The sequence below is a fragment of the Colobus angolensis genome, unplaced genomic scaffold (assembly GCF_000951035.1).
Source record: "Colobus angolensis palliatus isolate OR3802 unplaced genomic scaffold, Cang.pa_1.0 Scaffold255, whole genome shotgun sequence".
NCBI lineage: Eukaryota > Metazoa > Chordata > Mammalia > Primates > Cercopithecidae > Colobus > Colobus angolensis.
The window spans coordinates 1508250-1522969 of NW_012115766.1; the positions used below are offsets into that span (position 1 = coordinate 1508250).

General features: G+C 44.4%; 1 protein-coding gene across 4 annotated transcripts in view; it reads left to right on the top strand.

Annotated features, from left to right (window-relative positions):
- Positions 1-14720, top strand: part of N4BP2L1 (NEDD4 binding protein 2-like 1) — a 31457-nt gene that overhangs the window by 889 nt on the left and 15848 nt on the right. The gene's annotated exons all lie outside the window — the stretch shown is intronic.

A 14720-nucleotide genomic window follows, 5' to 3' on the forward strand; every position in this document is an offset into this window, starting at 1 on the left:
GCGTTTGCTTTGGCAGCTGCGAAGGCGCACAGGTGCACGGGGGATGGGGGGCTGGCGGCGCCACCACCGACCGTCATTGACAGAGCCTCGCCATGGGCACCCAAATTCGTTCACTTGCGAATTGCGTAAGCGGCCCTCCCTGTACCTAGCTGCTGGGAATTACGCGGGCTCGTCCCTGCGGCCACCTTGCTAGGCCCCACCGCTCCAGCCTGAACTCCCACCGCTCCCTGCCTTGCGCTTGATGTTCCAGCAACTTCGAACTGTTTTTTATCTCCTGTAAACAAAGCCGCTTCTCTCCTTGACTCTGGCCTTCCTGCCTGGCTTGCCCTCCCGCCGCCTTTTGCCTTTTAAGACCGGGCATCTACCCCACCCCTCCAGTAGATGCCCCTCTTCTGGGCTCCTTGGCTTCCTGTTTACTTCTACGTGACTGCGCTTACTTTTTCGCACATGGTTTTGCATATCCTTCTGTAAGTTTCTGGAAGGTAGGAGCCATGTCTTACCCTGCCAAGCACATTGTCTGGCACGTAGTTGTTCAATAGAGGAAGTGGTCCCTTTCCCTCAAAGGGCTTCCAGTCTCACTGGAGAGACAAGGCTAGCCATGGGACCAAGGAACTGCGGAAGAATCAAGGTGATGGACAGTCACGCGCGGATTTCGATGGTGCCGAGATAGTGACCTTAGGAGGAGGGACAGCCTGAGGAGGTGCTCCTGGTTGACTTGCGGAGTAGAAGCCTTTGGCCAGAGTATTGCTACATTTTCACAAGTTGTAGGGCCATGTGACTTGTGGAGGACCGTGGGCACCCTTTCCTAAACCAGGGACACATTTAAACAGACCCTCTCTGGCTCACTGGGGAGGGGAGGTGGAGGACAGAGGCAGAATCGGGGAGCCTCCTTGGAACCCAGCAGAAGTTGGTTATTTTGTGATACAGTCATGGTGGGTAAATCCGTTACCAACCAAGTATCTTCTGAATGTCAAATCCTGTTTAATTTCACTTTCGCTTTGCTGATCTGTAGCCTGTCTCATTCTGACTGTCAAAGAGACACTGAGTGTCAAAGCAGGAAGTAAACATCTTTGGCCAGATTTAATTTCTGACTGTGTTGGGAAGCGAAGTAACATGATGGGTGCAAGATACACAGAATGGAACATTGGGGCTTGGACTCATGTTCCTCATCTGTGAAGCCAGGGCGTTGCCTGAGTGGTCCTTAGGGTCCTTTCTGGCTCTAACATTCTACACTTTTAGGATTTTAATTCCTGATTGACATGTGGCTAAGCAGAAGACACCGGATTAGAGACCACCTATTACCATCTCTCTCTCTCTAGGGACGACCGGAGTGAGCACTGGCCTGGGAGTCTGAAGACTGTGCCTTCAGACCTACTTCGTCACTTACTAGCTGGCGACTTTGGTCAATCATCTAGTTTTTCCGGGCCTTATGTTCCTTATATGTGACTACTAAGAGGCTACTAGATTAGAGGATTAAAGATCCTTCTGACTGTTAATTTCCAGTGGTCAGATTAAAAATAGTTCGCTAATAATGGCTGTGTTAAAGAGCTCTGACCTTGGAGTCAGTTTATGGCTCCACATCCAAGCTCTGCCACTCACTAGTTTTGCTTTTCACCCAACCCCTCTATGCCTTGGTTTCCTTTTCTGTTAAATGGGGATATCTGTTCTGTTTGCCTCAGAGGGTTTTGTGAAGATTAAATGTGTGTGGGAGGACTTTTTAAACTTTAAAGTGCTATATACATTTTAAGAGGTATTAGTTACTGCTTCTGTTGTTGGTCAGCTGAGATAAATCTTCGGTGTTCCCTGGAGGCTGGCTCTGGAGTGAAGAAGGTAGCTTGGCAGTTGACTTTGAGTCCTCCCGTTTCGCTGGGCATTGGCAGTTCGAGGGGCAGAGCAGCTTTGGCATGCCGTGGGGTGGATTGTGTGTTTATAGAAAAGTCTGGGACATAAGCGAGGAAACGGGCCACAGCTCAGCGGAAGGGAAGCCGGTGGTGAGGATGGAGTGGTGGAGAGGCAGGCTCAGGTGTGGCCTGCCAGGAGCTGCCTTCCCCACTTTTTTGGGGGGTAGGGTGGGGAAGAAGAAAAGAGCAAATTGTTTAAAAATACACATGTATAGAAAACAGTAAAACCAAAAGGTTATCTGTGTATTGTTGGATTCTGGGAAATTCATGTTTTCTCTATTCTCTGTATTTTCCAAATTTTCTATAATGAATATGTATTTCTTAGAATAAAATTTTTTTCTTTAAAATTTGGAGGAAATCGCTTTTTACAAATGTGGGTTCATCTTTTTCTGCTTAACCTTTTTTTCTTATTTGATTAAAGAACTAATAAAAAATGGTTTGAAATTAGGATATGTCTTGTCTCCCAAATCAATGTTAGATTTCTGTGCTTTTTACATGCTTTCATAGTTTGAAGTGGATGGAATGTGGAAAAACATGTTTAAATTCTTTGAATTTATTTTTTAAAAGTTGGAGTTTTAACTGGTTAAAATTTTTTTGAGCACATCAAAGTACTAAAAAAGTAGCATGTACCCTAAATCTGTTTTCTCACCCGTATTTCATTTAAAAAGCATCTTAAAAATAGGTTCTTACCATTGACCTGTAAGCTCTACTTCCAGGAATCCTAAGAAATAATTGGAGGGCGGAGCGGTGGCTCATGCCTGTAATCCCAGCACTTTGGGAGGCCGAGGTGGGTGTCCACTGAGTACTTATAAGACCTTTAGCACTTGTTTGGGGAAGCATAGGCCAAATAAGCTCCGTATGAGAAGGCGCCTACCCAGGATTAACCAATGGAAAGCCGTAATCGGCCCACTGCTGTGGGTAAGGGCCAGTCGGGAGTGGCATCTCAAATGCCATGGTGGTCAAGGCTGGGGAGGCAGTGAGGAGGATGAAGGCTAATTAGGGAGAAAGGATCTTCTCCACATGGAGACGGTTCCTGAGCTGGCCTTGAAGATGGGGAGGAGGTGGCTGAACCAAGGAAAAGGAACAGCAGCTCGACTAAGGAGATGGAGGTGGCAGAGAGCTGGGTGTGCTCCTGGGCTTGATTGAAGTGAAGGCTTCATCGTAGTGAGTGCGTTGGTGAAGGAAGCCCAGGACCAGATCATGGAGAACATTAAAGGCTGAACAAAGGAGTAGAGAGCTGTTGTCAGAAGAAATAAGATCTAATGCCAAGACCCTTTCATTCTCAGCAGATGAGCCAGAACTCTCTCTTTCACAGCTCAGCTGACAAACTCACCTGGAACTGCACCTGTCCTTTCTGCTACCTCAATGAAAGCACCCAAGGGTGAACCTCTGTGCTTTCCACTGTGTGTATGAAAATGCCTTCCAGTTTTGACCATTTAAACCATTTTTAGTATACAGTCCGCTGGCATTGTATTATGTGGAACTTCACTCACAATGTTATACAACCATCACCACTATCTATGTCAAAAATTTCTTATCACTCCAAACGCACTCTGTGCCCATTAAGCAATAACTTCCTATTCCCCACTCCCCCGACCCTGGGTAACCTCTCAGCCACTTCCTGTCTCTATGCATTTGCCTCCTTTGCATGCCTCATGTAAGTGGATCGTATGGTATTTGTCCTTTTGTGTTTGGCTCATTTCATGTAGCTTAATGTTCTCAAGGTTCATCCGTGTGGTAGGATGTGTTAGAACTTTACTGTTTTTGTATCAATAAAATATTATGTTCTATGGGCGTACCACTAATACATCCTTTTGAAATGACATGGCCATAATAGAGGGTAGCCTTTCTTTGCTTTTTAATGATCTTATTTGAAAACTTAAAAGTTGTCAATCTTATTGCAGTGTTCCAGAATTTTTTTGAGTCTTTACATTTCAATCAAAGCAAAGTCAGGGGAACCCCGTTGTAGTGCATGTTGCATCCTTTGCAATGTTCTGGTTCCTTTTGGCACCATCACAAATGGTTTGTAACATGGATTCAGTTAGGCTCAAAGGATGCTCGCTGACAGCTGTCTTTTCTCCTTATTCATATCTCTGGATAACATGGAATTTTCCATCATGAGAAGTACCTTTTCATTATTTATTTTAATTGTAGAGCCTTGCACAGAAGTGAAAGGATGCTTTTCTAATGTGATGCAATGGTAAGGCAGAGATGGGGAGAAAAGTATACTTTACAACCAAATAAGCAGTGGAATGTGAGAACAGGGGCCAGTTAGGTTGGCTAAGTAGTGAACAGTTGGACCCCAAAGAATACTCTGCTCCACAGTGCTCCTAGCCAGCAGGCCTGGACTGTGGTGTGTTTCTTTATGAGGCCAGGGCTCTCATTAATAAAAGCAAGATCAAAATAGAAAGTTGGCAGTATTCCAATTCTGTGAATATAAAAATGGAGGGTCAGACAGGTGATATATCAAATCTTTCGTCATCTAGGTCTACTTGGAAAATGACTACTAGCTTTTTGTATTTTTCACAATTTTCCTAAGGTGGGTCCTAAATCTCCTCTCCTCACTACCGGGAGTCCTTGTCCTTACCCTCTCTCTGGAGGCTGGGATGAATGAGGACTTAAAAGCTGTATCTATTTAACAAAGAGTGCAAATATGCAGTGTAGTATGTGCTTATCCTCGCTCATTGGAGAGGCTGTATGAGGAAAGATTGCCCAGCTATACAGGAGATTCACCACAACCACATTCCTGGAGCTGCTGGAACAATGGAAGAAGACCCTGCTGAACTGGGCAATCCGATATTGCAGGTGTGGATTATGACCCGAGAGGAAGTAGAAATGGATGAAGGAAGGAAGAATAGGGGAAGAATACTTTTTTTTTTTTTTTTGAGATGGAGTCTCGCTCTGTCGCCCAGGCTGGAGTGCAGTGGCCGGATCTCAGCTCACTGCAAGATCCGCCTCCCGGGTTCACGCCATTCTCCTGCCTCAGCCTCCCGAGTAGCTGGGACTACAGGCGCCCGCCACCTCGCCTGGCTAGTTTTTGTATTTTTTAGTAGAGACGGGGTTTCACCATGTTAGCCAGGATGGTCTCGATCTCCTGACCTCGTGATCCGCCCGTCTCGGCCTCCCAAAGTGCTGGGATTACAGGCTTGAGCCACCGCGCCCAGCCTAGGGGAAGAATACTTTCATAGGAAAAGTACAGGAGATGTACAGGAACCCCCTTGGAGTTCATCTGGTCTAAGCCCAAGACACTGAGAAGCTAAACATCTTGATCAGGGTCAAAGGGATGTGTTCGCCTATTTCTAACAGAGAGCTTTTTTGTGTACACCAAAAGAAGAGGCCAGAGTGGGGGTGATCTGGTGAAAGTGTAATGAGTTTGGTTTTGATTTGTCGTATAATGAAAAAACAATTAAGAGCCTTATAAGGGGGCTAAGTTAACCTGGATTTCAACTGTCAGGGTAAGGAAGCTACATTTTTTTGTTGTCAATATTAATGTTTCTCATAATATAAAAATATTACTCACCAGGGAATTTATTTTCGTTATTAATATGGTACCACTGAGGGCAATGGGAGGAAATGAGATTTAGATTTTTTAATAAGTTTCCATATTTATCCTGGTTTTGATGTGTTGGAGAGAGATGTGGTAGTCAACTTCCAACTCCCAAACATGTCTCATGTCTCTTTCTCATGTGCTCACATGTTAGGATATCTATAAGTCAATGCCTTAGTTCCTTCATGGCATTTTCATGAACCTTCCTCTACATAACAGCACCTGCCTAAGGCCATTCAGACTCTAGATGAACCCAAGAAGAAATTATTTTCTAGTCATGCCAAGTTATCTGAAGATATTGAGGCTCTATGGGATTAAGGAAATTTTATAATAAAGAAAAATGAGTCTGCCTTCTAATTGTTCCTTCATAAGGCTGTCAGATCATGTGTATGGCTTGGGGAGAAGGCTGTTTTTATCAAGGTAAGAGTCTGGGAAAGGGGAAGGGAAAAATGGGGAAAGAAAAGCCAGCACATGGTTACTGCTGACTGTCTGCCCGGCCATTTTTAGACACTGGCTTATTGAATCTTCACCACAGCCTTGGGATGTAGTCATTTTTATTTTATAGATGAGCGTTTTAGGATCTGAGAGTCACACATTTGAGAGACCCAGGGGATTTCATAATACACAGAGTGGTCTTATATTACTAGGGAAGTTCATGGACAAACATACCTACATCCCTTTCACAACTACTGGGGAGTCCTGCTGAAGTACGATTGTATAGCCAGGATTGTCCAGCACTCTTTCCCCACGTTTTAAGGATATGCTGAAGAAGAGGGCCTGAAAGGGGCTTCCTTGCCACCATTTTGTTGCCTTGTACATTGGCTTTCTTTTCTTGCTGGCATTGGTACCACCTGACGCATATTTATTTATTATCTATTTCTTTTACTAGAACATAAGCTTCATGAGATATGATGTAGGTTCCCTGAGATCAGGAACTTTATTCTGTCCAGCTCCTAAAAGAAGGCCAGGCATATCACAGGCCTTTACTCAACATCTGATGAATGGATTTGTTAATGAAACGCAATGTGAGATGCTTCCTAAGATATGGAAGCTTGGATGTCAGCATGGCTCTTGAGTAAAGAACGAAACCAAAGAGCAGATTATTCACATAAAGAGATATGTAAAAGAATGAGGCTGGGCGCAGAGGCTCATGCCTGTAATCCCAGCACTTTGGGAGGCTGAGGCAGGTGGAATCACCTGAGGTCAGGAGTTTGAGACCAGCATGGCCAACATGGTGAAACCCTGTCTCTACTAAAAACACAAAAAATTAGCTTGGCATGGTGGCAGGTGCCTGTAATCCCAGCTACTTGGGAGGCTGAGGCAGGAGAATCACTTGAACCTGGGAGGCGGAAGTTGCAGTGAGCCGAGGCTGTGACATTGCACTGCAGCCTGGGCAACAAGAGTGAAACTCCATCTCAACAAAATAAAATAAATAGAATGAATGGGATGTGGAGAACAGACAAGGGGGAAAAAAAGAAAGAATAGAGCCACTCATTCCCAAGTTCTCAATTTGGTGCATAAGAAAATGATTCCTGGCCGGGCGCGGTGGCTCATGCCTGTAATCCCAGTACTTTGGGAGGCCGAGGCGGGCGGATTACGAGGTCAGGAGATCGAGACCATCCTGGCGAACACGGTGAAACCCTGTCTCTACTAAAAATAAAAAAAAAATTAGCCGGGCGAGGTGGCGGGCGCCTGTAGTCCCAGCTACTCGGGAGGCTGAGGCAGGAGAATGGCGTGAACCCAGGAGGTGGAGCTTCCAGTGAGCTGAGATCCAGCCACTGCACTCCAGCCTGGGCGACAGAGCGAGACTCCGCCTCAAAAAAAAAAAAAAAAAAAGAAAATGATTCCTATTTGTTGCAGGTGAAAATGTTTGATGTGCCGGCTCCTTTACCTCATAGTTACAGTAAGACGAAATTTAAAAATTGGGATCAAAGATTCAGTTGCCTTCCCATTTAAGCAGCACAGACAGCCCAAAGTGACAGTTTTCCTGTACAGTTACTCTTCTGTTATCTGTAACTGATCTATGACATTTTGGGAAAAGACAGCCAAAAAAAATTAGTACTGAGGTAGGTGTGCCTGATTCCTTCCCCAATTCTGCTCGTGACTGAACCAACAGAACACAAACACAGGTGAAACCTACGCAGCTGTAAGAGTCTACAAAAGGGGCTGTTCACATGCAAGATACTGAAAGGAATTTCTGCTCAGCAGTTTGTGGGACCACACTGACAAATGAGAACGAGGGCTCCTTGGGAATCTGGTTTTGGATCTCACGAAAATGGTCTACTTTGGATGTATAAGGGGTAAAGGTAAGAGAAGTAGGGCAGAGTGGGAACTGTTCCCTGAATCCCCCTAGCCATGAAGTCCTCTGTCTCCATCACTGTGGCTTGGGGACACTTGAGGCTAGCAGTGATTGAGGCCCGACTCTCCAAGGACAGGACTTGGCCCTGGTGGGGTGGGTGGCAGCACTGCCCAGGTCTGGCCACACCTGGCCTCAGGGGAGACTGCCCACGTCATCTACAGCTTGGCTCCTGCCCTGCTCTCAGGCTGCTGAGCCATGGAATCTGTTTTCTATGTCCCAGTTTAAAGTCTTCAAGGAGAATGTCAGTAGCATAGAGGTGCTGGGATCCAAGAAGAATCCTCTCCGTCAGTCTCCTTTAAGAGCTGTATTAGTCTGTTCTCATTCTACTAATAAAGACATACCCCAAACTGGGTAATTTATAAAGGAAAGAGGTTTAATTGACTCACAGTTCAGCATGGCTGGGGAGGCCTCAGGAAACTTAGAGTCGTGGTGGAAGGGAGAGCAAGCATGTCCTTCACATGGCGGCAGGAAGCAGAAGTGCTGAGCAAAACGAGGAAAAGCCCCTTATGAAACCATCAGATCAGCCAGGTGCAGTGGCTCATGCCTATAATCCCAGCACTTTCAGAGGCTGAGGCGGGCAGATCACCTGAGGTCAGGAGTTCAAGACCAGCCTAGCCAATATGGTGAAACCCCATCTGCAAAAAAAAAAAAAAAAAAATTAGCCAAGCGTGGTGGCGAGCACTTGTAATCCCAGCTACTCAAGAGGTTGAGGCAGGAGAATCACATGAACCCGGGAGATGGAGGTTGCAGTTACCTGAGATCGTGCCACTGCACTCCAGCCTGGGTGACAGAGCAAGACTTCATCTAAAAAAAAAAAAAAAATCAGATGTTGTGAGAACTCACTATCATGAGAACAGCATGAGGGTAACTGCTCCTATGATTCAATTATCTCCCATTGGGTCCTTCCCATGACACGTGGGGATTATGGGAACTATAATTCAAGATGAGATTTGGGTGGGGACTGCCCCTGGCTCCTCCAAAATCTCCTGTCCTCACATTTCAAAACACAATCACGTCTTCCTAACAGTCCCCCAAAGTCTTAACTCATTCCAGCATTAACTCCAAAGTCCAAGTCCAAAGTCTCATCTGAGACAAGGCAAGTCCCTTCCGCTTATGAACCTGTAAAGTTAAAAGCAAGTTGGTTACTTCCTAGATACAATGGGGGTACAGGCATTGGGTAAATACACCTATTCCAAATGGAAGAAATTGGCCAAAACAAAGAGGCTATAGGCCCCATCCAAACCCCAAATCCAGCAGGGTAGCCAAATATTAAAGCTCCAAAATGATCTCTTTTGATTCCATGTCTCATATCCAGGTCATGCTGATGCAAGAAGTGGGTTCCCATGGCCTTGGGCAGCTCCACCCCTGTGGCTTTGCAAGGTACAGCTCCACTCCTGGCTGCTTTCACAAGCTGGCGTTGAGTGTCTGTGACTTTTCCAGGCACAAGGTGCAAGCTGTTGGTGGATCTACCATTCTGGGGTCTGGTGGGCAGTGGCCTTCTTCTCACAGCTCCACTCAGCTGTGCCCCAGTGGGGACTCTGTGTGGGGGCTTTGACCCCACATTTCCCTTCTGCACTGCACTAGCAGAGATTCTCCATGAGGGCTGCACCCCTGCAGCACACCTCTGCCTGGAAATCCAGGCATTTCCATTCATCTTCTGAAATCTAGGTGGGGATTCCCAAACCTCAGTTACTGACTTCTGTGTACCTGCAGGCCCAACATCATGTAGCAGCTGCCAAGGCTTGGGGCTTGCACCCCCTGAAGCAATGGTCTGAGCTGTACATTGACTGCTTTTAGCCATGGCCAGCCAGAGCTGCTGGGAAGCAGGGCATAAAGTTCCAAGGCTGCACACAGCCGGGGGGCCCAGGACCCATCCCATGAAACCATTTTTCCCTCCTGGGTCTCCAGGCCTGTGATGGGAGAGGTTGCCATGAAGTCCTCTGCCATGCCCTGGAGACATTTTCTCCATTGTCTTGGTGATTAACATTTGGCTCCTCGTTACTTATGCAAATTTCTGCAGCTGGCTTGAATTTCTCACCTGAAAAAGGGGCTTTCTTTTCTATCACATCATCAGGCTGCAAATTTTCCCAACTTTTATGCTCTGCTTCCTCTTGAATGCTTTGCTGCTTAGAAATTTCTTCAACCAGATACCCTAAATTGTCTCTCTCAAGTTCAAAGTTCCACAGATCTCTAGGGCAGAGGCAAAATGCCACCAATCTCTTTGCATAGCAAGAGTGACCTTACTCCAGTTCCCAATAAGTTCCGCATTTCTGAGACCACGTCAGCCTAGACTTCATTGTCCATAGCACTATCAGCATTTTGGTCAAAGCCATTCAACAAGTCTCTAGGAAGTTCCAAACTTAGCCACGTTTTCCTGTCTTCTAAGCCCTTCCATTAGTTCCAGTCTCTGCCTGTTACCCAGTTCCAAAGTTGCTTTCACATTTTTTGGGTATCTTCACAGCAGCACCCCACTCTCTGTGGTACCAATTTGCTGTTCTCACACTGCTAATAAAGACATACCCGAAACTGGGTAATTTATAAAGGAGAGAGGTTTAATTGACTCACAGTTCAGCATGGCTGGGGAGGCCTCAGGAGACTTACAGTCATGGTGGAAGGGGAAGCAAACATGTCCTCACATGGTGGCAGCAGGAGAAGTGCTGAGCAAAAGGGGAAAAAGCCCCTTATAAAACCATCAGATCTTGTGAGAACTCACCATCACGAGAACAGCATGAGGGTAACTGCCTCCATGATTCAAATACCTCCCACCAGGTCCCTCCCATGACACATGGGGATTATGGGAACTACGATTAAAGATGAGATTTGAGGGGGGACACAGCCAAACTATCTTGGGGGTGAACTGAATCTAAGGTTTGGGTAAAATTCTCACTGTACAAAAATGAGTAAATAGAAGTTCTCACACAGCTTGGGGCCTTACAAAAAGTTTGCCAGCTGGGTGTGGTGGCTCACGCCTGTAATCCCAGCACTTTGGGAGGCCGAGACGGGCGGATCATGCGGTCAGGAGTTTGAGACCAGCCTGGCCAAGATGGCGAAACCTCATCTCTACTAAAAATATAAAAATTAGCCAGGCGTGGTGGTGCGTGCCTGTAATCCCAGCTACTAGGGGGCTGAGTCAGGAGAATTGCTTGAACCCAGGAGACAGAGTTGCAGTGAGCCGAGATCACACCATTGCACTTCAGCTGTGGAAGACAGAGCAAGACTCCGTCTTGGTGGGGGTGGGGGTGGATAAAAAGAGTTTGCATAATTAGGCCAAAAGAGCGCTGTAGCCAAGAGCCATTAATATATTCACAGATATTTACTGAGCACCTCCCATGTGCCTGGCATTCTAGATGCTCAGAATGGAGCAGTGGACAAAGGAGACAAAAATCCCTGCCTTCAGGGAACATGTATTCTATTAGAGAAAAAAAAAATTCTCAAGGAAAAAAGGCAATTTTAGCATCTGCTCTGCTCTGTTCTCTCAAAAAATAAGCAAAGGATTTCACAGGTATGCCACTGGAGCTATATATCCCCAAGAAATGTCCACATACGCACAACAGGTAGGCATAAGGAAGTTCACTGAAATTGGAAAACTGCAAACAAGTATCACTAGAGAAAATACATAAATAAATGTGGTTATTTTATAGCGCTCAAGCACAGCAGTTTAGTCTGCACCTCTGGGGCCAGACTCCTAGGTTTTAATCCAGCTGTACCACTCGTTGGCCTTCATTTCTTTGTCTGTAACATGGGGGTTGGGGATTAATAACAGTACTTACAGCCCAGGTCTATTTGAGCATTACGTAAAAAATGTAAAGCCTCTAGAATAGTGGTTAGCACACAATAAGCACTTAATAAATGTTGGCTATATTTATTATTTTGCTGATAATGGAGTACTATGTAGCAGTTAAAGAAAATGGACTAAGTCTATATATCAACATGAATAGATCTAAAAAATGTAATGCTCCTTCATTTTTTAATTCAACAAATATTTATTGAGTGTTTATATGTTCCACACAGTGTTCTAGGTACTTGGGAATCATCAGTGAACAAAACAAAGATTCTGCCCTGGTGGACCTTATGTGCCAGAGGTAGGGAAATGGATGTAACCTCTAAGGAAATCGTATGTTAATGTAGGTGTTGATAAGCGCGTTGAAAAAGGGAGAGAGAAGCACGGTAAAGGTGTCTGGGAGTGCCAGAGTTAAGGTGGGGGGTTGGCTGAATTTTAAGCCAAGAAAACAAGTATGAGAAAATGTTCATGATTATGAACTCTAGGTGGTGGGTATGCAGGTGTTTTATTATTTCTTTTGTCTTTCTCTATATTTACATTTTTTCTAAAAAATTCCTCTCTATGATATAAAAGATTAAAGCAAAACTCCTGATTAGGAGTCTGAAATATGAAGGAAGTTGATTAAGAAGAAAATCAAAAAGGAGTTAAATGATATATAAAAGAATGTAAAGTAAGTGTTGGAATAAGCAGAGTCACAATGCAGAAAATCAAACAGTAATGTAGAAGACAAATGTGAAAATAAATATAGCCAAAAATCACCAGAGCAAATACAACCAAAGCAACAAATAAAGATATCATAGAACATATTTGACTTGAAGACTCAGAAGTGTTAAAAAAAAATTAAATATCTAGATATATCCTGGAAAGACTGTTGCAAAAGCTGTTAGTTAACTTCCCTTTCTTCTTTAGCAAGCACACTTTGTTGGGTGTGGCAGTGTGCCCAACTATAAAACTAGTTTTCAAGGCCCCCTTGCCTCTTCGGCTGTGTGGAACATGGAGGTGCAGCCTGGCCCTGCAGTGGCCACTAGGAGGCCCTCTGAAGAATGGAAGCCTCATGCTAAAAAAAATGCTAGACTCCTGGGTCCATGTTGATCATGGAGTTGTGATACCAGCTCTGGATTCTGCCTCTGGATTTTTACATGCAAGATATAGACATTTTAATTTTATTGAAGCCACCACTGTTAGAAATCCACTAACTGGGGTTTCTGTTCAATGCATGTGAACCCATGTTGAACTGGAACCTACATTGAAAATATTAATGCCTGTGGGAAAAAGATTGTAGTTCAGTAATTCTCATCTAGTCTGTTGTCTTTCATACTAGGACAACAGCAAGGCTTTCTCAGATCCCCAAGAGCTCACAAAGTCTGTAACACCCATGTGCCCTGACTGAGTAGACCTGAGGTAAGGTTCTGGCAGCCCCACATGCAAATGGTAGAAACCCAAGCCAGTTTTTAAGATCTTGAAGCCCTGGTTTCTTTATTTGTAAACCAAGTAAAAGTAAAATGATTTACTTCAAAAAATTAAGTTATAAAGGTTAAAGAGAGAGAATATATGCGAAGCTCTTTGTTCACTGCTTAGTACTCTTTAAAAAAAAAATAGAATTTATTGGAACAACCAATCTTAGCCAATCATGAGAGGAATCAAAGACAAGAAGAAAAGAAAGCCACTGAACCCAACTAAAATTTAGACTTTTAGAGATTATTATAAACAAAATTAAAAAGCAATTGCTGTACATAATAAAAAACTGACATTCAATAAGAAAGATAAACCTCCTAATAAGGAGGCTTTATTCACCAAAGGACGTGACAGTGCAGTTCACAAAAGAATATCTCTAAATGATCAACACACACACAAGCTCATCTTGCTGATAATTAAAGAAGTAGGGACAAACTAAATGAGTAACCATAGACCATTGGTTAAGCATTAAGTTATTGGTTAGGCATTACATTATGGCACATCCGTAGGAATAAGTATGCCGTATCATTTAAAATCATGTCATAGAAGAATATTTTATAAGGTGGGAAATAATTTGCTATGGAAAAAAGCTTGGTTAGCCCAGGCACAATGGTTCACGCCTGTAATCCCAGCACTTTGGGTGGCCTAGGCGGGCAGATCACCCGAGGTCAGGAGTTCGAGACCAGCCTGGCCAACATGGTGAAACCTCATCACTACTAAAAATACAAAAATTAGCTGGGCATGGTGGCACATGCCTGTAATCCCAACTACTCAGGAGGCTGAGGCAGGAGAATCGCTTGAACTCAGGAGGCGGAGGCTGCAGTGAGCCGAGATCGCACCACTGCACTGCAGCCTGGGTGACAGAGCAAGACTCTGTCTTCAAAAAAAAAAAGAAAGAGCTTGGTGAAAACTTGGCCTACTCTACATGATGTTCCTCTTCATGTAACAAGAGATAAAATAAAAAGAAATTATATATATATTTCCAGTCCTGGAAAGAAGACAAAAATGTTAATAATTATTTGTAGATAGGGGAATATAGGAACCCCCCTCCTTTTTTGCACTTTTTTTTTGTTTTATGATCAGAGAAATAGATGTAAAGATTGCTGAGGGAAACAGAGAATTGGATCAGTACATGGGCTCACAGTTTTGTCCCGCATATTATTTAATATTACAAAGGAAGCGAGGTTCCTTTCCAGTGGAGAGGTCTGGCTAACACCACCCTTTAGCCAAATGGTGGAACTTAGCATTGAACTTAGCCTGGTGGGACAGACTGTCATTTTGTGCAATCAGAAGTACACAAACATCACCTTTGTACTTTGCTTCTAGAAAACATTTAATCTGGGTTTAATCACTACGAAACAACCACACAAACCCAGAATGCAGAACATTCTCATGCCAACTAGAGAAACGAAAAGAGCATGAGGACAGGTCTAGATTCAAAGATATTAACCGGACATAATAACCAAATGCAGTACTTGAAACTTATGAAAATATTCTTTAGACCATTGGGGAAATTTTAAAAATTTAAATTTAAGGCTGGGCGCGGTGGCTCACGCCTGTAATCCCAGCACTTTGGGAGGCTGAGGCGGGCGGATCACAAGGTCAGGAGATCGAGACCACGGTGAAACCCCGTCTCTACTAAAAATACAAAAAATTAGCCGGGCGCGGTGCCGGGCG